Source organism: Dendropsophus ebraccatus, chromosome 9 (assembly GCF_027789765.1).
Source record: "Dendropsophus ebraccatus isolate aDenEbr1 chromosome 9, aDenEbr1.pat, whole genome shotgun sequence".
In the NCBI taxonomy this organism is placed as follows: domain Eukaryota; kingdom Metazoa; phylum Chordata; class Amphibia; order Anura; family Hylidae; genus Dendropsophus; species Dendropsophus ebraccatus.
The window spans coordinates 109,849,052-109,873,312 of record NC_091462.1 but is presented as its reverse complement, the minus strand read 5'-3'; positions in this window follow the sequence as shown (position 1 = coordinate 109,873,312).

Below are 24,261 nucleotides of genomic sequence, written 5' to 3'. Positions count from 1 at the left end.
CATTTTCCCCTTTCTGTGGGTGGTGGCACCTAAAGTCCGGGTGGGTCATTTTCCACTCAGGACTACAGTGACAGGAGGTGGTGAGTGGCCTCTGGATCCTCCTCTTCATTCAGTATGAACTATTTCATGTTTTATAATGTGTGTGTATATCTCAAGATCACGTAATGCACTAGTCAGAGCACTATTTTGATTGTGGTATTTATGTTATATATGCACTTGTAGTGCTCTTAATATGTTTATATCTTACTGTATATAATGTTATTGCTATTATGCAAATTATATTTATGGGCGGAATATATTACCCTCATCACTATTTAATGATGTCATCATGACCCACCCACTATGTTTAAGAAAGATAGTGTGAGGCTATCGAAACGTTGCATCTGTTAGTCCACCAGTTTGGAATAAATTACACTTTTTAGTACCACCTGAGCTGGTGTGCTGTGGACTCTCCATCTTCTATTTGCGGAATCCTTGGTCTGAGGACTTATTCCCTGAGCACCCGCCACATTGGATTTGGATGTGCGGCTTGTTTTCTACTTTCTATGGAGCTGCCGGAAAGAGCCAAGTATGGAAGGGTGCTGTACTCAGCTCTCTTCGGCCCCTCCATAGGAATGAATAGAGTCACAGGTCAAGTGCCGTACCCATGGCTCTATTCATAACACATAAGCCGGGCCCATTAAGGAGCTAGGCTACCAGTTCTTCACCGTGACCTTTTTAAGATCCCGGTTATAGATGCAGGGATGAAGAGACCCATCCTTCTTCTGGATGACCTTTCTGTAGGTTTTCCTTAATATAAGCAGACATGGCCTCTGTCTCTGGAGCCGAGAGAGGTTACACTCTTCCTTGTGGGGGCAAAGCACCAGGCAGAAGGTCAATGGGACAATTTTACGGCCGGAGCGGGGGTTCTCCTTCTCAGAAAAGACATCTGCCAGATCTTGATACTGCGGTGGGAGACCTGGCAATGGCTTGGATGGGTCTGGTATAGATCAGGAGGATCGGGCTTGAGTGGTCTTTAGGCAGTGGTCAAAGCAATTCGATCTCCAACATAGAATCTCCCCAGTCTTCCAATCTGGGCTAGGAGTGTGAAGCTGCAGGCACGGGAGACCTAACACGATGGCAGAAGAGGAGATGGGAACAACGTAGAGGGTAATCATAGTGTGCAGGGCACCCACTTGTAGGGGTAGTGGTACGGTCGGAAATTGGACAACATCACTAAGAGACTCACCGGTAATGAAGAAAATGGTCAGGGGCTTGGCAAGTCGGACCACTGGAAGTTGCACTCTTTCACCAGAGATGCAGCAATGAAATTGCCTGCAGACGCAAAGTCCAAGAAGTCAGTAGACTGGAATCGCTGACCAGAAGGAGCCAGGACCATGACCAGCAAAAATAAGCACGGAAAGGACACATTCACACCTACTAAGGCCTCTCCTACGGGACCTAGGTGCAGTAGTTTACGGACAATTCAGGCGGAAGAGATTGAGGCTAACACAGTAGAAACACAGGCCCTGCTCCCAACGGCGAGTTCTTTTCTCAGGTGTCAGGCAAACTCTCTCCACCTGCATGGGCTCCTCAGCTGCTGGCGGAGCTGAAGGAGTCTGCGGCCTCTGGAATGCTGGTGACAAGCGGAACGTGCAAGAGGATCTGCTCATGTTCTTGTTGGATCTCCTCTATGCTCACGGAGAACCAGACATTGATCTGAGTGGCCAGAGGGATCAGGTCACTCAAGGAGGTCAGAAGGTCTCGGCTGGAAAGCAGGTCTTTGGCACTCTGGAAAGGCCTTTCTTGAAGGTGACGACTAGAGAGGCATTATTCAAGTCAAGCTCGGCTGCCAGCATGCGAAAGAGTTCCTCTATCGCAGATTGAGGAGAGCGGTTTTCATGGAAGATGCATGTGCCGGTTCCTTGAACACACTCCAGAACTCAGACTGAAGATTTGCAGTGAGGAGGTCGTTCTGATCCAACAGAGGTGTAGCCCAGGTTACAGCCTTCCCATTAAGGAGGCTGATGACAAATGCCACCTTGTTACGCCCTGTGGTGAACTGGTTGGCCATAAGCTCGACATGCATTGTACACTGGGGGACAAACCCCCTGCACATAATTGGATTCACAGCATACTTGGATAGCAATGCAAGGTGTAGACTCATCCCAAGGGGAGACGCTACTGGCATCAGCGTTTATGGAGGCGCTGGTGGGGCCTGTTGAGGCAAAGCAAGCCGCTGCAAGATAGCGGACAACTGCTGTAGCTGCTGAGACTGCTGTACAATCTGCTGGGTCTGTTGGGCGACCACTCTGGCTACCTCTTGGACTTTTGGCACCTTGCCGGGATCCATGGTTTGAGCCTAAGACATGGATCCACTGTACCACCACTAGCGATGACACTAGCCGCATCGGGGAGTGGAGTCTAAGGGTCGCCGATCTTCACCAGTGCCCACCGCAAGGCGGGATTGACTTGCTGCGGCAGGCAGCCCCCAGGTCATTACCATTTGCTTGGCTTACTAGTGGCGGTGTGCAGCTGGAGACAGGCAGGCAGGAACGCAGCTGGAGACAGGCAGGCAGGAACACAGCAGGACTCATGGCTGGAATCAAGACAGCAGTTACTAGCTGGAAGCACAAGCAGCAGGAACCAGGAATCACGGACAGGAATTACAGGCAGGAATCATGGGCAGCTGGGACCACACGCTATGGGAAGCATGCATAGGCTCCAATACTAAGGTCGGGGCAGGGCAGAAATTTATACGGAAGTGTCCAGTGCAGACAACCAATTAGGGACATACTGTCTCTTTAAAATTCACAGAGCTGATGCGCCTGCACCCTAGGAAGCGGGGACGTGCGCACCAGCGCGCAGAGAAGCAAGCAGGAGCGTGAAAAGCAAAAGCGCTCTGTGTGGACAACAGAGAGATGGTGATAGTCCCATGCATGTGGGCTCCGATGCCAGGGACAGAAGAGGAGTCGGGGAAGCCCAGGGAGTAGGTGCGATGGCGACACTGATAATGCTAAGTGATAATGATAAAAGCAAATGCATCACATTTCTCAAACCCTCGAAAAAAGCGTGTTGCCAAAACGCGCATCAGGGCGTGCCGCATGGGTATAGTGTGAACCAGCACCTTAGGTAATGCCTTACCAGTAGGGAATTTTCTATTACTTTATGGTCCCACTGAGTATGCAAATCATTGGTGTTAGGCACCTTACTATTAAATCCTAATACTGCCTTATGGCATTTTTTTGTATGCCAGCACCATATAATATGTGTTTTACCCATGCGATTGCAAGCAGCTGTTCTGATTCATTTTGTAATTTTATTATATTTTATCTTTAATCATGACTAATAAGTAATTTTTTGGATCATATGATTTTTGGGCACAGTAAAAAAAATTTAGGTAGGTGCATCACAAATAAGCAAACAGCAAATTAAGACATCTGTGCGCTAAATGTATGTATGGAAGCCATACGCTTAAGTCCGCATGCAATGGACGACTTGAGGTCCACGTGAGTTAGCGTCTCTGAGCACTCTCAGGACGCTCCTTTTGTGATGATACCGCCGCTGTATCTTATGTGTTAGTGGTATTGTGTATATTTCTACCCCAATTTGATGTGATTCTCCCCTGATGATTATCGGAATGAAACACGGTGTCGGAAGCATAGGCAGGGGTTTTGTAGGGATTGTGGTATAGACTAGTACGGGGCAGGGGTCGCCCTTTCTAGGGCGATAACTCCAACAGTCCCTGAGCGAGCAGGGGTAGTTGTGGTGCACCCAATAGGGACCTATAGGGTCAGGTGCTCCCAAGGATACCAGTGGAATTGTTTACCTGCTCGATGATAAGGTACACACTGTAGACCTACTGTTATTGTTTACAAGCGGTGTGTATTCTGATCTATTTGCATGCAATGATATTTGAGGCTATATATGCCTGATTTTAGATGGTGGAGGTGTTTTGGTACACAAGGTTTTTGTTTCATCAGTTTTAGTATATTGATTAAAAGTTAAGTTTTATGAATTAGTAGGGACCTATCTGTGCTTATTTTTGACTATTACTTGGTCTATTGATTTTGGTCTGGTTATCGAGACTATACTGTGCTTATTTGTAAATGTAACATTGTTTTATTATATCAATTCAGAAACTCCAACAAAAAACTAGCAGTGGGGAAAATTTCCTATCATCTTAGTAAATCGAGTGCAATGGCTTTTACTGATATTCGCATATAGAAAAAATGGACAGAAAAGTAGTTAAAACCACTTTAAATACAAAAGTTGTGTACGGAAATACACAAGAATGACAACCTTGATGTTTTGGAAAATCCCGCACCCTCCACTTTTATTATATGACACAAAATGATGAATTAGTTAACAAATGTTAACTGAACCCACATCAGCAGTATATTGTGAGGAACAGGTCAGGGACACACGGAATACACAGACTAGGTGAAGCCCTGACACTGCTCCCACCAAACTGTCCCTGCCTTTAGGGGAACCTGACTCAAAAAAAATACTAGAGATGAGCGAATCGGGTTCGGGTTCGAGTCCATCCGAACCTGAACGTTCGGCATTTGATTAGCGGGGGCTGCTGAACTTGGATAAAGCTCTAAGGTTGTCTGGAAAACATGGATACAGCCAATGACTATATCCATGATTTCCACATAACCTTAGGGCTTTATCCAACTTCAGCAGCCACCGCTAATCAAATGCCGAAAGTTCAGGTTCGGATGGACTCGAGCATGCTCCAGGTTCGCTCATCTCTAAAAAATACACATAAGCACAGAATCTCAATCCCATACAAACACTTAAAACTCCCCATATACACCAAGTATTGACTTTCTCAGGAAACCCCCCAGACTTCATCAGTCTATTACTTGGTGATATGACCGGAGTTGCTCTTTGATAAACACATTTCCCTCAATAACCCCAGCAAGGCTTTTTTCACATTGCAATTCTGCAGACTGTATATCATTGGGTTTATCATAGGAATGATAGTTGTATATATTATAGGGAAGACTAAGTTCACAACATCAGAGTAAGCTGGTATCAGATACCCTATCAAGCCTGTGCCGTAGTACATAGAGATGACTGTGATGTGGGATAAACAAGTGGAGAAGGATCTCATTCTACTTTCACTTGACTTCATCCTAAAAATATCGTAAAAAATGTTAATATAGGAAATACAAGTGCATAAAAATTATTAAAATTGCACAATTATTAAAATTTCCATGCCAGTAATTATAATAAGTGTTTCTATGCCTGTTCAGGCCGTATTCATCAGTGACTTTCCATCACAGAAGAACTGGTGGATGATGTTGGAGTGACAGGTGGTCATGTATATTACTGATAATGTTAACATTAAAGAGTTTGTAAAAACCACTGCCCAGAGGCCGATAGTTATCAGGACACAATTTCTTCTATATAAAAATAATGTAAGGGGAGACAGATAGCAACATATTGGTCATAAGCCATAATGAATAGGAGAATTCCCTCCGCAGTCGCTACAGCTGAGTAAAAATAAAACTGAGTATAACATTGTGAGAAGGAAACAGTGTGATCTCCGGACAATAACATGTACAGTAATTTAGGAACCGTGACCGATGTATAAAATATATCTACAATGGACAAATTACAGATAAAGAGATACATTGGTTTATGTAACTGAGCGTCCAGACATATGGCCGTGATAATGGAGGAATTGAGAAGAACTCCGACCAAATATATCATATATTGTCGGCCCATTTAGCTCAAACATCAGATTACAGTAAAAAAAATTAAAAAAAATTAGGCTTTGTGTGTGTCTACTCATTGGAGGCTAAAACAAAGAACAAGCCTGAAGAGAAAACGCTCAGCACATCCAATAAATATACAGAAAATATGAATTTTATTAAATACTGACAGGTTAAAACACACAAAAAAGAAGAAAGGCTGTATACAGCGATAAAACCTAGCTAAAAGGAGGGAGACCAAAATGAGTCAACCCTCCATGCTTACGAATCCAGCACCCCTCACTAATATCAAAATGTAAATGTACAATACGAACATGAATACAAATGAAGGATAATACAAGAATAGTACATACACAAAATACTAAATACATGCGTTATTGTACAAACCAAAATACAGGACTTGTAGAGGGATGAGAGTGACCCCGGTGTATACCCTGTCCCACGCGTTCCGTCAGAAAGACGCTGACTTCATTGGAGGCTTTCTTTCTTTTCTCATACATTTTAAATAAAAAAGGAAAGGCCGCTTTAGTTACCACCCAAAATCACTGATTCACCAACGTCCATTGCCGTCCTAGGAGAAGAGTTGATATGTTGCTCCCAGTCTGCCAATGTCCCCTGCTGTCCGTGGAGAAAATGTCATTTTACGCACAGTAGAAATTGAAGCATTGACTGGTTTATTGAAATTTTTTTAATTTGTCATTTTCCAATTTTAGATACTGTATCTACATCTGTTGAAAAAAAAATGCTAATCTGTATTTAAGCTCCTATAGTTTGGCTGTTTTAATGAGATTTGTTTGCATTTCATTTGCAAATTTTTACAAATCTGACTCAAATTTTGCGATCCTCGCAAAACAAAATTACAGCTGCTTGGCTTATCTGTAGTAAATACAAATACAGGTGTGGCCACACTAAGTATTATCTTTCTCAGGTAAATCCCCAAAATTCATCAGTCTATTACTTCATATAACCGGAGTTGCTCTTTGAAAAACACATTTCCCTCATTAACTCCAACAAGGCTTTTTTCACATTGGAATTCTGCAGACTGTATATCATTGGGTTTATCATAGGGATGATAGTTGTATATATTACATGGAAGACTAAATCCACAACATCAGAGTAAGCTGGTATCAGATACCCTATCAAGCTTGTGCCGTAGTACATAGAGATGACGGTGATGTGGGATAAACAGGTAGAGAAGGATCTCCTTCTACTTTCAGAAATCCAACCTCTTGGACACCAAATAAACACTTAGATTGTTTTGCATACAAAGAATTTTTATGCAACCTTGACAACACCTCTCCCATGTGCTCTTGATGTGATTTCCAATCTGGAGAGAAAATGAGTATGTCTTCTAGGTAGATAAGCACATAACAACCAAACAAGTCACAAAAAATATCATTAACCTCTTAGGTACATATGCCCGCAAGAGGAGTTCAGAGCGGGGCCGCGCCGTGACCCCGCTCGGAACTGCCGCGATCCCGACTGCTATCTGCAGCACGGGACCGCGGATGCATCTAACCGCAAACATGACAGCTGCATCTAACAGTGTTAAATGCAGCCCATCCCTGGTGTCTAGTGGCGGATCCCCCCCCCTGCGATGCGATCGCAGAGGGGGGATCCCTTCATCTTACCGGGCCGGGCCTCAGCGACGTAATGATGCTGATCCCGGCTTGGTATTCTATTGTATTGGCCTGCCGCAGTCTGAAGCAATAGAGCACCGATCTCATGGATCGGTGCTGTGTTATCCAGCTACACTGATCTCTATGAAAGTGAAAGTGAAGAAAAAAAATTGTTTCCATTAATAAAAAGCACCCTCCCCTAATAAAAGTTTTAATCACCCCCCTTTTCCCATTTTATTAATATAAATAAATAAACATGTTTGGTATCGCCGCGTGCGTAATTGCGCGAACTATTAATCTATCACATTCCTGATCTCGCACGGTAAATGGTATAAGTGCAAAGACCTGCAAAAATTGCGCAAATCCAGAAACATTGTAATGAAAAGCGATCAAAAAGTCGAATATATGCAATCAAGGTTTCAATAGAAAGAACACATCATGGCGCAAAAAATGACCCCTCACACAGCCCCATACACCAAAGGATAAAAGTGCTATAAGCATGGGAATAGAGAATTTTAGGGAACTTTTTTTTGCTGTAGGTGGTTTTATTTTTTTAAAAGCCATCAAATAAAATAAAAGTTATGCAAGTTGCATATCGTTTAATCTTACTGACTTGAGGAACATATATAACATGTCAGTTTTTCCATAGGACAAACAGCGTAAAAATGAAAAAACCCCAAAGAAAAAGAATTGCATTTATATTTCAATTTCACCGCGCATATAATTTTTTTCTGGTTTCACAGTACAATTAGCAGCAAAGTACAATTAGTGACGCAAAAAATGAGGGCTCATGTGGGTTTCTTGGAAGATGCAAGTGCTATGGACAAGGAGGAAAAAACTAAAATTGGCTCCGTCCTTAAGAGGTTAACAAAATGCTGGAAAACAGCGGGGGCATTACCGAGTACTCAAAGTGCCCTTCAGGGGTGTTAAATACTGTTTTCCATTCGTCACCCTCTCTGATCCCGATAAAATTGTAAGCACTCTGAAAATCGATTTTAGAGCATCGACGGGCACCTACCACCTGGTTCAGAAGATTCGGAATCAGAGGGAGTGGGTGCTGGTCCTTGATGGTTATCTTATTTAATTTTCTATAATTTATACAGGGCCGTAGGCCACCATCTTTTTTTTTTCCACATTGACATTAAGGCTTATTTCACTTGCCTATCTAAAAACGTGATATACGTGTTAAAATGTCCCTGTGGACTAATGTATGTGGGGGAGACCATGCAAACAGTACGTGACCGGGTAGGGAAACATAAATCCACTATACGCTGTGGTAATACTTTACTTCCAGTGCCTTTCCATAAAAAAAAAAAAAACACAATTTCACAACTACGCTTCCAGATTCTTGAGCAAGTACAAATACAGCAAGAAGTTGCTGTCGAGAAGGGAGGCCTTCTGGATCCACACGTTACAAACGTTGGAGCCAAAAGGGATGAACAGAGAGTACCTGATATTGCGTGTGTTATGATCTATGTTCATTTGTACTTACCTTTCTTTTCTCTTCCATTAGAATCATTAACCACAATCGGAGATCCGGGGGAGGGAGAGTTCCTGGCCTTGCGGATTCCTTACATGGGGACTCTGATTTGGCATGGTTACAAGGATACAATGTAAATTATGATGGATAATAAATATTGTAGTTTGCTTATGATTGGAAAAGGCTTTTGTATATATGACTATCGAACGTAACTTTGTATGAAATTTAACATGTAACTGAATCTATTTTGGAGCGCATATTTCAGTAGGAATGATGTAAGAATGCACCTTTATTCTTGTCATTACGGTAATCACGTGAGCGCGAACGTGAGGACGTCTTGTTGTTTTTACTACATATACTAGTTAGAATGGACTCTGTTAAACAGTTGATAAAGGCAATACGCCTAAACGCGTCCTGTAACTATTTGTTTTCATTTTGAAGATGCAATAAATACTACGAATTCAGCATATTGGTGGGTGCCGATACATTGATTTCATTTGTTACATGGGACTGCCTCCTATCTACGTGCACCACCGGCAAGATATCTAGTGTGCCGAACTGGACTTTGTGTTACTAGTGTTGAGTAACAACTATTTTTCTTTTAATGAAAAAATTTATTTACAGCAAAGGGGTGTGGCTATGGGTGCCAATGGGGCACCCACCTATGCCAACGCGGTGGTGACACGGATCAAGGAGGACCTTATTTATGTATCCCACCACTTCAGGCATGTCCTGAAAGGGTGGAAATACATCGATGACGTCTTTGTTATCTGGACCGGTGACGTACAAGAATTGGGACAGTTTATAGACTTTCTCAATCAAATCGACGAGACGATTGAATTCACTATGACGTTTGACTGCAACAAGATAAATTATGGTGACGTACTCGTGACTAAGGAAGGTGACAAATTACATACTGACATTTATGTCAAAAAAATGGATTGTAATACAATCTTACACCATGATAGCTGCCACCACTGCATTACCATATAGCCAAATGCTAAGAGCTAGGCATATAATTGATCATGACAACAATCTTACAAAGGCCCTAGACATTATGGGTACAAATTTCTGTGAGAGCGGGGTACCCCACGAAGTTAGTTCATTAATGCACACAAAGGGTTAAAAACATAGATAGAAAAGAACTATTAACTACAAAGAATAAACAGGAAACGGACAGAACACCATTTGTGACAACCTATTGTGATTTCTCTTCACAGATTAATAACATCATATTGAAACATTGGAAAATAATTTCACGCAACCACAGCAATATCCCTGAACGTCCACATTAATGTCCTACAGACACAGATATAAGAATTGAACAAATACACAAAGAGTAAACATACTTACCTGACAACAAAAAGAACTGGATCATGTCCCTGTCTTAGCTGTGTAAATTGTAAGTACATGATGAAAGGCAGCTCCTTTATACATCCTACAAACAATAGAGAATATAACATCAAACAATTCCTCACATGTACTTCCCACTGGGTTATGTTCTAATTTGTCCCTGTAACAAATTGTATGTTGGAGAGACAACGTAGGATTTAAAAACAAGGTTAAACCAGCATCGTTATTCCATTAGGAAACAAAAACTAGATTTGCCAGCACCTAAGGGACACACGGAAAAGGATCTGAGATTCATGATCCTTGATAGTTTGGAGCCACTTAATCCGGGGGGGGGGGGGGGGGGGGGGGGGGGCAACAGACAAACAATTCTCATGAAAAGAGAATTGTTTTGGATACTCTACATCCATCTGGGTTAAGTGTAGGATACAAAGTAACTACATCCATGTTCAGGTAGGGTCGCCATCTTTATGCTTCTACATTCTGCATCATGGAGTAGGTTATTAAGTGAACTCTGTAACAGAATATAATAATTGATACTTACCATATCTTTATGTATTTTCTCAGAATTCGTGATTGCACAATGAGAGTGAACACACTGGGGAGAGAGACGAATGCCAGTTGTTCACATTATTGGGTTCGTTAACTCATCTTTGCTGGACAACACCCAGATCATCGGTGGAGGATTGGATCCGGTTCACCCAACACGCGTGGTTTCCGTGCGGCTGCTGGGTCTCGGTTTCCTTTGAGAGGAGGATCAGCGGAGCCTCCTACCACTGGGAGTGTGGCCAATCAGTTAGTGACAATTGCAAACTACGTCTTTTTACCAGCATGTTAAATGCAATCCGTATCTACTACTAGACAAGTTGTTTTTTTTTTTTTGCAGAAATCAATAGTCCAGGCGATCTTAAGACACTTTGTAATTGGGTTTATTAGCCAAATATGCCATTATCTGCATGTAAAAAGCCTTTTCCCAAGTCTCCCCTCCTCTCCTTTCTGTCATCCACTCCTCAGAATCAGGAAATCTCAACTGTTTTTTTGTCAGTCGGATCCTGTCTGAGCTATGGAGAGGGGAGGAGGAAGGAGCGAGATTAGTGGGCAGCTGAGAGCCGAGAACAAAGGATAACACGGCAGGGGAGCTATTCATAGAGCTATTCAGAGGTCAGAGAGGTCAGTGGTGACTGTTAGAAGAGAGAGCCTGTGATGTTGCTGTAAATTAACTCTTTGTTGTCCTGTTTTGGTGCCTTGTTTCCCTCTCTCCATAGGGAAACCATGAAGACAGGGGGAAGAGCTTCAAACTGCTTTTTCATTATAAAAATTCATTTTTCGGCTAATAAACCCAATTACAAAGTTTCTTAAAATCGCCTGGACTATTGATTTCTGCAAAAAAAAACGACAGTGACACTTTAAACAAGATTACTGCATAACTTTACTGGAACTTGCTATTCTACATCATGACGTCTCTCATTATAACCCGGTGGACTGATTCACTCTCATAATATGCCTTTACAATTATGTTTATCATGACTTCAAGTGTTATTATTATTATTTACTTAATTCACTATATACTATGGATTTCGTATAATGGGATCTGTTATTCACCTTGCCATTTCACCTGCCTTTCCTAATTAACACAATGGACCAATTGGCCCCTTACCTTGATTGACAGATGTATGCACCTATCACATAGATAGATAGATAGATAGATAGATAGATAGATAGATAGGAGATAGATAGATAGATAGATAGATAGGTAGATAGATAGATAGATAGATAGATAGATAGGAGATAGATAGATAGATAGATAGGTAGATAGATAGATAGGTAGATAGATAGATAGATAGATAGATAGATAGATAGATAGATAGGAGATAGATAGATAGAAGATTGCAGTAAATTCTACCTGCTTGGTGGAACATAGAGGATAAAATATAATTTCTGAGAAAAAATTCAATATCTTTTTAACTCACCAGCACAGACGTCTCGTCCTGATACACAAATGGGATGAGAGGAAGCTGAGTAGAAGGTTTATATTGTGCTGGGATGATCCCGGCCTGACGTGAAATGACCCATGAGGAGAAATTATAATGTTGTGATTACAGGATACAGGTCTCTTAGGTATCAGCATCAGATTTATTATTCTTTCTTGTTACATCTTTAAATTTAAAAAACTTGTTTTGAAATTGACTTGTCCTTTTATTCAGTGTTTGAGCGATTGTTATCTTCTATGAATCCTATAGAGTTTCTTATTGTCATTGGCTTTTAGTTCTTATAAGGGTTTTCCAGGATAAATATGAAAGTATAAAAAAACCCTCCGGATATAGAGCAGATGCCCCGACATATCTCCCCGTGTATCTGCTGCCCATTGTGCTCTTTTTCCTGCAGTGTTATAACTCTCAGCAGTTCCGTCCTCTACATCCTGTTTACATCCGGCACTTCCTCTTCCGGCCTCTTCTCAAACCAAACCAGAATCCCTAGAGGCCAGGCTGGAATCTCCACTCTGACTGTGGCCAAAGATTGCTATGTCACACTTTTTGAATATTTGAATATTTTTATATATAATATGGAAAGATGCAAACTGTCAAAAAATATAGCCACCAATAAAGGACAACTCCGGTTAAAAGTTTTTTCTTGTTAAATAACACACATTACAAAGTATATAACATATGTGTGTTAATTCGTTTTCTAGCCTCGTTCCACATCTCCCACTCCGCCTTCCTCCGGAAGTGAAATAAAGCAATACTTACCTGATAACTGCCTAACATGTCTTCTTCTCCTACCTCCATTTTGTTTTGGTGTCGTCATCAAATGAAGTTGGACCAATCGTCCATCTCTCAGTTAGGCCAGCCCTTCCACTACAGCATCATCATCTAATTCAGCTTGCTTTAGTGCAATTGGTTGCACAAGCTGGAAGCCATCTGATGTGCTCCAGCCAATGCAATGGCTGCTGTGTGTATAATAGTGTTTAAGGGGAGTCAAAATGAATGGGGGGAAGGTGGAGCTTGCAAGAGGGACGGATTTGGATGTCACAGGAGCAGAATGGACGACGGAAGATGAACCAGGAAGTGAGGAAGAAATAAAGATGACAGGGACCGCAACCGGCGGGAAATTCAAACCAACATAGTAGGTATAAAATATATGTGTGTGAATGTGTGTGTGTTTTTTCAGCTCCAGAGTTGTTGTCATGATCGTGCCTGAAAAGGCATCAGTGTCACCCTCTGCGGCGAAGATTCAACTTCTACGCCAAAGACTGCACTTTTGGCCTTAAATCCGATCCTGGTTTTATTATGTTCTTTGCTGTTGTCTTTTGTGATCCGTTCTATGTTTCTCCCTGCACTTACCTTGCTGTGGCTTTCTCACTAATTGTCTAATTGTGTTTTGATGGACAGGTCTCTTCTGCTCTGGCTTTCTGTGTTCCTCCTGCCTAACCTCTGGGCTTTGTGTCTCGGTTTCCCTTGGTTCCCTTGTGACTTGGTTTCCCTTATAGGTGTCTCTCTCCCTTCAGTCTGGGATCTTGATCCAGCTTGGTTCAGCTTGATCCAGCGTTTTACGTTGCAATCTGTATTCCTGGTTTCCTGACCATGGCCTGTTTCTTACCAGTTTTTGTCTTTTGGTCCTGTGCCTCGCTTAGTCCTCAGTGTGCCTCGCTTAGTCCTCAGTGTGCCTTGCTTAGTCCTCAGTTTTCCTTGCTTTGTTCTTAGTTCATCTTGCTACTTTCTCTGGCTTTTGTTTCTCCGTTTACCTTGTTGCATCTCTGGCTTTCGTCCTCCATTCCTTTCTACCTTCTTGGTCCTGTCCTTCTGTGTGTCTTTGTGACTACTGCCATTGTATCTCTGTTACTATCTCTTGCTTTCATACCTTGCTTGTCTGGTATTCTCCTTGGCCTGTTTGTGCTATCTACTGTGTCTTGTCTGTATTTTGTCTGTCTGTTTTACACTTATTTGAGAGCAGGGACTGACGCCCAGTTGCGGATGGTCAGTTAGGACCTGCACTGCAAGTAGGTAGGGACAGCGTGGGGGGGGTGCTAGCCGTAGGGCCAACTTGTCTTGCCTCTCTTTGTTCCCCAGGTGCCCTGACAGTTTTCTTTTACATATGGCACACTGACACTACATGTTAGCATTGCAGTTCGCTGTGCATTGTAGATTCTCTGGGCTGTGCACAAAAATCTGGTTTACCTTATTTACCCTCTAGTAGGTAAGCAGAGACCAAAGAGAGGTAAGTATGAGTTTGATTTTCTTTACTTTTTTTTCATAACCTTTCTCACTTTGTGTCTTTTATGTGCCTTTGATCATTTTTTGGGCAAGATCATCAAATCAGCAGGTGCATACAAACCTATTGATAGTTCATGGCAGCCTCTATCTAGTGTTGCTCTTGTGATCCTTCTAAGTCCTGCTGTTTTTGAGAAATTTCATCTGGCAAAACATGTCAATTAGATCCTTTGGAGAACTGAGGGCATGTCCCTTCCGGCCCGTCCGCCACCTCTGAAACTAAAACCTACATTACTTATTCATATTCAATAATGCATAAGCAGGACTGTCTTCTGGCATACTGGAATGTGCATCACTAGGCATGACCGTAGGAGGTGGCGGGAGGGTCAAATGGTGCATCGGGGGGCTGAGGAATGCCCCCGCCACTCTAAAATTTACATATTTTTACTAGATTCTCTGGAGACACATAAAAAATGTTTGTTTTGGTTTTATAAAAGGGTCAACAAAGGATCTTTATTAGTGATGAGCGATTACTAAAATGCTCGGGTGCTCGGTACTCAAGACGAATATTTCTCGATGCTCGGGTGCTCGTTTTAAGTAATGAACCCCATTGAAGTCAATGGGAAACTCAAGCATTTTTGCAGGGGACCCAAGCACGGCCCATTGAAGGTTACGTGAAAACCTGTTAACCTCAGAAAATGATGGAAACACCACGGAAATGGACAGGAAACAGCAGGGGCAGCATGCATGGACTATTAGGCCAAATTATGGGCAACAGCCTGGTGGTCAACCTCAAAACAATAGTGCTGACCCAGACCAAGATGGGCAAGCACATGCGACCAAGGTCAAAGGCCTGAAGGTCACTTTGAAGGTCAAAGGCCTTGGAGAGTGTTCCCCTGCCAGTGCCTGACAAGCTGACTGCTTGTGCTATATGGTGTATGGTGTATGGTACTATATGGTGTATGCCACCTCTTATACAGGACAATGAGCAGTGAGGTTGGAAATGGCTGCACTTAAAAAGAAAGAAACCCTGCAGACTGGATGCAGATGACAACAGATACTGGTCAGACTAGTTTTTGGAGGTTGTCGCATAGAGTCTGAGTGTAAGTGGCGCTTTATGGTGTATGACACCTGTTACACATGACAATGAGCAGTGAGGTTGGATATGGCTGCACTAAAAAAGAAAACAACCCTATAGACTGGCTGCAGATGACAACAGATAATGGTCAGACTAGTTATTGGAGGTAGTCATATAGAGTCTGTGTGTAAGTGGTGCTGTATGGTGTTTGCCACCTCTTAAACAGGACAATGAGCAGTGAGGTTCTATGCAGCTGTACTACAAATCACAGCAATACAATGTACAACAGCAGCACCAGCCACAAAATAAATTGTAGTACTGAGGACTTTTTTGGGGTCTTTATGCACCACCTGCTGTCCCCTTTCTGCCAGCAGTCGATCACCACAGTGTGCAGCTAAGATCGTGGTAGCTGCACTGCAAGTCCCAGCCAGCAGCCTGGAGTAATCCAAACAAAATAAAAACTTTAAGCCCTTACAAGGGCTGTTGTGTTCTTTGTCTAGTATCCCTGCCTACAGGAATTCTAATTCCTTTCCTAACACTGTTTCTGGCAGCAGTCGATCCCCACAGTGGGCTGCTAAGATCGTGGTAGATGCACTGCAAGTCCCAGCCAGCAGTCTGGAGTACTCAAAAAAAATAAAACATTTTAAGCCCTTTCAAGGGCTGTTGGGTTCTTTGTCTAGTATCCCTGCCTACAGATACGCTAATTTCCTCCCTAACGCTCTCCCTGACAATCAGCAGCTCTGTCCCTAATCTCTTTCAGCATGCATGTGAGGTGAACACGGCCGGCCCAGATTCTTATATGCCCGGGTCATCTGATCTGGCCAACCAATCGCTGCTATCGACATGTATGGGTCCCACGTCATCGCACGATGTACCAAAGAGTCCCTGAATGTTTATTGGCTGAGAAATTGCACCCAACCTGGCAGGAAAAGGATGATGCCATTTTCTCGAGTATCACGAGATGCTCGTCCCAGCATCGAGCACCTTCAAGTACCCTAATACTCAAACGAGTACCATGCTCTGACAAGCATGCTCGCTCATCACTAATCTATATGTGTTTATTGGGCTAGTGTGAAAGAAATCGATCTGTATCTGTAATCTGAAATTCAGATATATTAAAGTGACACTGTCACCACAATTTTTCATTTTTACATAGTTTATAAGGTTTAATTTACTAATATTGCTGTCTCCATACCTTATTTCAGACAAATAATCATGTTGCTTGTTCACCTTGTTAGTGCGCCACCTGGGCGGGGCTTAGTCCCCGAAGCGCCACATCGCTCCGCCCACTCCACCGCCGTTGACTCCGCCCCCTTTGATACGTCATCTCTTCAGGCCGCTGTGCTGCAGCGGCCTCCGCCTTTTTTGGCCCTCCCAGCCTGTGCAGGGATGTCGGGACGTGCGTGTTCACATCACCCAGAGCGTCATGCGCGTGCGTCCCCTTCATTTACCGCACAGGCGCACTGGACTGGGTAAGTGATCTTCTCCTGCATCAACCAGCCAGGCTGTGCTTGCACCAACCAGCCGGCTGTCAGGCGCAGGCATGGTCAGAAATGGTGGGGCTGTGTGCGGTCCATCTGTGCCCTGCTGTCCCCCGGACCTCTCGCTGCTCTCACCCAGTCCAGTGAGCCTGCGCGGTAAATGAAGGGGACGCACGCACATGACGCTCTGGGTGATTTGAACGCGCATGTTCCGACATCCCTGCACAGGCTGGAAGGGCCAAAAAAGACGGAGGCCGCTGCAGCAGAGAGGGCTGAACAGATGACGAAACAACGGGGGCGGAGTCAATGTCGGTGGAGTGGGCGGAGCGATGAGGCGCTTCGGGGACTAGGCCCCGCCCAGGTGGCGCACTAACAAGGTGATAAAAGTTTATTTTTCTCATAAACAAGCAACATGATTATTTGTCTGAAATAAGGTATGAAGACAGCAATATTAGTAAATTAAACCTTATAAATTATGTAAAAATGAAAAACTGGGGTGACAGTGTCACTTTAAATCCTATTTTGAAATTGCCAAATTGCTGCCTTTCAATACTTTTAATCTCTGTGTCTGTCTTAAGGTAGATGAACCATCACCAGTTCTCACTGACTTACGTGTCGTGAGTTGCTCCTTAAAAAACACATTCTCCTCACTAACCCCAGCAATGAAGATTGTATATTAGAATTCTGTAGGCTGTATACAATAGGATTTATCATGGGGGTGATACTTGTGTATACTACACTGAAGACAGAATCAAGAAAATATGAGTATAATGGTAGCATATACTCTAAAAAGCCTGCCCCATAGTAAATAGAGATGACGGTGATGTGGGACGAGCAGGTGGAGAAGGCCTTTTGTCGGCTTTCTTTTGACTTTATCGTAAGGATGACTAAGAAGATGTTGACATAAGAAATAAGAGTGCATATCATCGGAAAAATACCAAAAATCAAAATTTCTATACCGGTTAATACAAAAAACATTTCTGTACTTTTGCAGGCGGTTTTTGTTAGTGACTTGACATCACAGAAGAACTGGTGGATGATGTTTGAGTGACAGGAGGACATGTATATAGCTGAGGTTACATAGATTATGGAGTTTAGAAAGGCCACTGCCCAAATCCCAATAGTTATCAGGGAGCAATTTTTTGAACTCAGGATACGATGATAGTATAAGGGGAGACAGATAGCAACGTATCGGTCATAAGCCATAATAAATAGTAGAATTCCCTCCGCAGTCGCCACTGTGAAAAGAAAATACAGCTGAGTATAACATTGTGAGAAGGAAACAACGTGATCTCCGGACAATAACATGTGCAGTAATTTAGGAACCGTGACCGATGTATAAAATATATCTACAATGGACAAATTACAGATAAAGAGATACATTGGTTTATGTAACTGAGCGTCCAGACATATGGCTGTGATAATGGAGGAATTGAGAAGAACTCCGACCAAATATATCAGGTAGAAGAAAGTGGTGATGAACGGTTTATTCCTTGTCTCTGCAGAAAATGTCAACATGTAAAAATATTCAACAGACGTCTCATTCTTCATTACTATTTCATTAGTATTCTAGAATAAAGACACAAAATTTTACATAAGTTTTAGCAAATTGAAAATAGAGTACTACTGAAAGTAAGGGCCCTATTACACGGGACGATTATCCTGCAAAAAATCGTTATATCGTTCGAATTTAAGTGATCATCGTGATGTGTAATTGCAGGCAACGATCGAAAAATCTTTTTTATGACGATCGTTGATTTAGATCTGAACCTAAAATGATCGCTAATGGTTACGCATTTGTTCATTAATTGTTCAGTCTAATTGCACATTGTTCCTTGTTTTGCTGGGATCAGAAGGAGTAAACGATCATAGTAACGATCGTATCTAACAACCATCATTCTGTGTAATATGGTGAACTATTTCAGGTTAACGAAAAACAATTTCGTTTGCTATCGTTTATCGTTAGTCGTTAGTTGTAATTGCTAAAAATCGCTCCTTGTAATAGGACCCTAAGGAGGACATGTATGAAAAGGTGTAAATTAGTGATGAGCGAATACTGTTCGATCGAATAGATATTTGATCAAATAGTAAGGTATATTATTGAATAGTTTGCTGAATATTCGATAAATATTCGATAAGCGTTCAAATCCCCCAGCTTCCGTTTTTTACCTCCAAGTGGTGGAATAGATGTTTTTCAATAAACGAATACTTGTTCCCATTGATTTTAATTGGATTGAATATTCGATCGAATATTTGAATATTCTGGAGATATTCGTACGAATATCGAATATTCAAATATTTCACTATTCGCTCATCACTAGTGTAAATGCCTTTTTTAGGCGCAGATGGGGCAGATCGGGGTAAAATGTTTGCAAATGGTATTTTTGCGATTATTTTTTCCCATCTGCCCCATCTGCGTCACCTTCACCAGTGGGGTGGAGAGGGGGCGCTACGGGCGGCAGCATGCAGAGGATTGCCCGGTAGGGTCCTCGCTCCCTGTGTAAACCCTTGCGGGCAGGGTCCTACTTCCCTATGTAAGCCCTAGTGGGCAGGGTCCCCTCTCCCTATGTAAGCCCTGATGTCTAAATATATATAGGAACAGCAAGACAAAGGACAGGTGCAGCCCTAACACTGGCACCTGTCCCTGCCTACTTGCCGTAGCAGTCCTAGCGACAGCGGACAACTTGTCGACAGTCCCTATCCTATATAGTGTGAATATGAAGCAACAGACAGGACAAGCGCACACAATACAGAAAAGTCAGAGGTCCAAGTCAGCAACAGGGGGGTGGCGCAGTACAAAACGTAGTCCAGGAGAATAGTCAAGTCCTAAAGCCAAAAGTCCGATAACCGAATACACAATGCAGGTTGCTAGGTCAAGAAACACTATAAAATAGGCTCTATTGCAGACAAGGAACATGAGACAAGTGAGTATACTTATGGAGCCTGTAGTCCCAGCCCCTGATGTGATTGGACCTGAGGCTCCAGGTCCTGCCCAGATACCGACAGCTAACTGGTGAGTCAACTGTCAGTCAATAATCAGTGAACAAACCGCACCTTAGCTAATCGGCCAGAGAGTCATTTAATTTATTCATACTGTTTCTTGATTTGATGTTTCTGTATGTTAATCCTTTAACATTTGTAATACTAACCATAATTTTGCGTTGCATCTGTGATATCTAATTTGATGGATCAGTTATTGAGCTCTGTCAAGTTATGGTTGTATCTGTAGATAGATCTGGCAATGCTAACGTGAACACTTAGATGACCATAACTATATGTGTAAATATTTAGAATTTTTTTTTTATTTGAAAAAGATTAGGAGCTCAATGTCATCTATTTAAAAACATCTTTTAAGGCTATGTTCACACTACGTATATTTGAGGCTGTATATTTGAGGCTGTATAGCAACCAAAACCAGGAGTGGATTGAAAACACAGAAAGGCTCTGTTCACATAATGTTGTAATTGAGTGGATGGCCGTCATTTAATGGCAAATATTTGCTGTTATTTTAAAACAACGGCTGTGGTATTAAAATAATGGAAGTTATTTACCGTTATATGGTGGCCATCCACTCAATTACAACATTATGTGGACAGATCCTTTCTGTGTTTTCAATCCACTCCTGGTTTTGGTTGCTATGAGGACCTGACATGAGGACCAAATACAGCCTCAAATAAACATAGTGTGAACCCAGCCTTAAGGAGCATCTTTTAGGATACAGCGCTATATTGTCTAGTAACAATTATGCTGGATACAATAAGGAAAAGCAACAGACTCCATGTAAAGCATTGTCCTGGGTGCAGGGTACAGCTGATGCCTTCTGCTCCCCGATGCTCACCAATGCTCACCAATGCTCATCCCACCTCTTGGAAGGCATCAGCCGTATTCTGCTCCCTAGACAACCCCTCTAAAGTCAAAGGGGTCCATCAGCCACCACCAGTCGTTATCACTTATGCTGAAGTAGAATAACAGGTATAGTAGTGCAGATGTGACAATTATCTTACTGAGATAACATAAGAAAAATTGTTCCTGTGTCGTTGATCATTGATTTAGATCTGACCCTAAAATCATTGTTAATCGTTCGTTAATCGTTTGCTGTAATTCCGCATTCGTTCACTAATCGTTCAGTGTAATTCCAAACCGTTCCTTCTTTTGCTGGGATCAGATGGAGAAAACCATAGTAGTAACGATCATTGTAAGAATCTGAACTAACAACTATCGTTCTGTGCAATATGGTGAACGATTTCAGGTTAACGATAAACATTTGCAATTGTTATTCGGTTATTGTTAAAAGTCACTTCATCTAATAGGACCCATCACACATCACACACCCAAAGGGCAGTCAGTCCACCTGAATCAGAATAACGTACCAACAACCTTCATTGCACTGACGGACACTGAACATGCTAAACTACGGACGATATTTGAAACTCAAAATAATGGCGGTTGTTTTCAGTATCAAACAACGGCAAGAAAAAAAACGTCATGTGAACATAGCCTTGAACTGACTTCATGTGTACATTTTAATATGGGACGTCTTTACAAACCTGACAATACCCTAAGGAGACACTGCTAGTGTCTATATTGTTCAATTCAGTTCAATGTCTGATTGAAATGTAAAGATTCAATTATTGATTTACAGTTAAAATATAATTTTCACCTTTATTTATTCAACCTCACCAGTAAGTATCCACAACCATTTGAAGAATTAAAATTCCGCATTAAAATCTATTAAACCACTAGAATTTCAGAAAGAAAGAAATTATCTAAAATATCACAGAATGTTTAAGAGTTTTCAGGGTCTGGTGGACGGGCCAGGATAGTAACACTGGGCTTGTTCCAATGTAAAACTCTTTGGTGGAGCGAGGGGATTAGAATAGAAGACTTATATTGTGCTGGAACAATCCTGGCCTGAAGATCCGAGATTTGTAATTACCCATGAGGACAATGGATGTTTATGATAATATAATGAAATTCACGTCTTTTGGGACCTGACAGAATGTTTTTGTAAGATTCATCTTTTAATATTTAATTTTAACTTGTATAAACAACATAATATTTGGCTCTGTTGACAGTAGCATCGGTCTTATATAATAGAAGCTAGGACAATGTGATTGGTGGAAATTCTATCTACTTTATCAGACTTTGTGGTAGATGATACATTAGTAGAGATATGGAGAATGATGGCGAAGTTCACAATCCAGAAACCATAAGTGGGTGATACAGAGGAATTTATAGATGGGGGCAAGAAAGTGGCAAGATGAGGGTAATGGGTCTTGAATGGTGCAGGGATTCTTTGGAAATGTCCAGTATTTAGTTTTCCACCATCCCACCCTTACCTCATAATAGATTTCATATGATCAGTGTCAGCTGTATAAACTTCAATACTTAATTAGCCATACAGGTTTTGTACAGTCAGTTTTTAAATTTAATATTTAATAAAAAGTTGTCTTTAAAAAACCACAGAAGCCTCTATGGGCTCCAGGTTTTCACTGGGTATACCCGAAGCCTGGTGATCGAATGAGTTCATAGTCATATGTGATTGAATCTTCAGAGGTTTGATCACCTGGCATAAATTCTATATAGGCAATGGGAGCTTGGTCCTACCACCCCAGTGTTAGAACGCCTATCTTGCACATCTTGATGGCTAATAAACTGGCTACTATGAGACATTGGAAGCAGCCATCTACCCCTCATGTTAATGTGGTTATATAAACAGTCAACAAATCCTTCTCCTATGAGAAAATGTATGCCACGCTCCACCATTCCATTCTTAAATTTAAATCACGTTGGTCTTGCTGGATGGACAGTACCTATTACTCTCTATGATCACTTGCTCTGGGCCTTGGAGGTTTGCTGACCTCTTTGTACAGATTGGGTCATTGGACTATTAAGCTGACAGACATTGGTCGACTGCCAGAGATGGGTCACTGATGTTAGTCTGGAGGCACGGTGGTATATGTGGAGTCGCCGTTTGTGTATTGGATAGTGAACCACAAGCCAGTGAAATGGGAGTCCTTTAGGGTTATCTGGGCCGGGCAGTAAGCCACATTTCAGATCCCAGAAATGACTAAGGGTATGTCGAGAAGTTGCCCTTCAGTGGGATACCTTGATGAGTAAGTAGATCAGGCTTGCTCTCTTGGTAAGTTCATCAATAAAATAAGCTCCTTGGCTCAACAACTCCCATATGTCACCATATCTCCATTAGTTGTGGTGCTGACTCCATAAATCTCCTCACAGGCTGTAGTGCCCTCAGAGGATGTTACTGCTACCACTACTCAGGGATTCCTGTCACAAATGTCTCTTGAGGGGAGCTCATTAGAATAGCTCCACCCATCTTCTGGACCTTTCACCTAGCTAGTGTAGTACACTAAGGAGGCAGTAGGTGTTTCTTTGGAGTGTGGTGTGTGTAAATAGGGTTGATGACCCATCCCCAGCATGGCTCCTCCCTATAAAACAATAAATGATAACCAATATATTAATAATATATTAATCTATGCCCATATAATACAGGGTCCATTCTCTGCCCAACCCCAGGGAAAACACAACTTCTTTACAATACATTAGCAGACAAGAAGAGCTGGTGGAGCAGGGACATAGGTAATGTAGGGCTTAGTTTTAACAGTTAGGTGACTAGCTAACAAACACCCAAAAGTCCTTTTCAGGACTAGTATTTCCACAGTGTGACATTAAAAAAAAAGATATTACATACAATATATCAGAATTATACAGTTTACTGATACAGATAGTGGTACAGTTTGCTGGTACTGGTATATAGTCTCCAATTGTTATGCAATCAAGCATTCGATTATTGGAAAATATGAGAATTTGAGTATTTTAGTGCTCGCTCATCTCTAGATATATGATATGCATTGTAATACTAATATATAAATGGGAGAAATATATCAGGAGAGCTCTCCCTGCTTCCTTGTCCACCCTCTACTCACTACCCTGAGACATCAGAAGGTGAACACTTGGGGGATCAATGGACAAGATGGACACAATGCCAAGTGGGTGCAGTGGCCAAGAATCCTGGATCAGCCGTGTTGTTGTTGTTTTGCCTCAGCAACCGACTCTGTTTCAACCGTATCCTCACCCATGTCCTCCTCCCTTTACATTAGTCTTTCCAATGTTTTCTGTTATTAACAAATGACACATAGTAAACAATGGTGTATACTATGGCAGATGGTTTTTTTTCAAGTTGCGAAATGTGGATTTAATTGACAGCTACCATCTAGATACCAGTATGCTATTCCTTACAATATTGGTATATTGTATGGAATAAGCTTTTTTTTTTTTTTTTTTTTTAATAAACACTCATACTACTAGTACTAAAAATT